The sequence below is a fragment of the Bison bison genome, unplaced genomic scaffold (assembly GCF_000754665.1).
Source record: "Bison bison bison isolate TAMUID 2011002044 unplaced genomic scaffold, Bison_UMD1.0 scf7180017864535, whole genome shotgun sequence".
NCBI lineage: Eukaryota > Metazoa > Chordata > Mammalia > Artiodactyla > Bovidae > Bison > Bison bison.
In genome coordinates, this window is record NW_011495084.1 from 5,369,404 (window position 1) to 5,370,388 (window position 985).

Sequence of the window (985 nt, forward strand, 5' to 3'; positions counted from 1 at the left end):
ATACTGTTTCCCCATCTATTTCCCATGAAGTGATGGGACCAGATGCCATGATCTTAATTTTCTGAATTTGAGCTTTAAGCCAACTTTTTCACTCTCCTATGGTATTGACACTTAATTTCACACTCCACAGAAGATTTCCTTCCTTCCTCATCTCTCTTCCTCTACTTCTCTCCCTTTCTTTTATTGTCTCCCTCCCTCCTTTTCTCCATCCCTTCCTTTCTTTCATTTCTTCCTTTTTAATGTAACTTTCCTTCAGAAAATACTTATTGAACACCTACTATATTCCAAGCATATTTGCCTTTTTACATTTTTGTTAATGGGTCAAAGAGAAAACAAGCAGCAACTTTCAACCAGTTGAGTAAAAGAGTTAATAACTGATCTAAAAAATTGTACTATGTCTTTCTAGAACAACACTGATATTACAGCAAAAAAGAAAAATGCCACCTTCAGTTACCCTTGGCAATATTCTTGTTAACTAAAAGGATTTGGTTCCTAGCTTGGTATCTACATTAGTTTAGTATCAATAAAACATGAAACCATGAAAACATGAAACAAGCCATCTAGTGTGGCTTGTTTACCTAGTCAAAGAAAATCTCTTCTTTCATCTTAATTATTGCATCTTATGTAAAACACCTATCACTTATTGACTAGGTCAGGGGCCCCAATTATTTATTTTCATAGAACTATGGGTTTGCCTCATCACATTTTATTTTAGTTACTTACTTAATTGGTTTTGACACTAGTCTCTCAGCAGGAATCAAGCACACTGTCATTTTCATTATATCTCAAGAATATGAAGTAGTCTTGGAACATAACCAGTATGCTCTAAATATGTTTAGATTTTTAAAAGCTGAGTTGATTGACAGTAATGTCTATGAGAGAGGGAGAGACAGAGAAAAACTGAATTCATAGAAAGTTGAGCTTAGCTTTATTATTTATTATTGAAGGCAATTCAAGAATATGAAATAAGCTATTTTCTAACTTC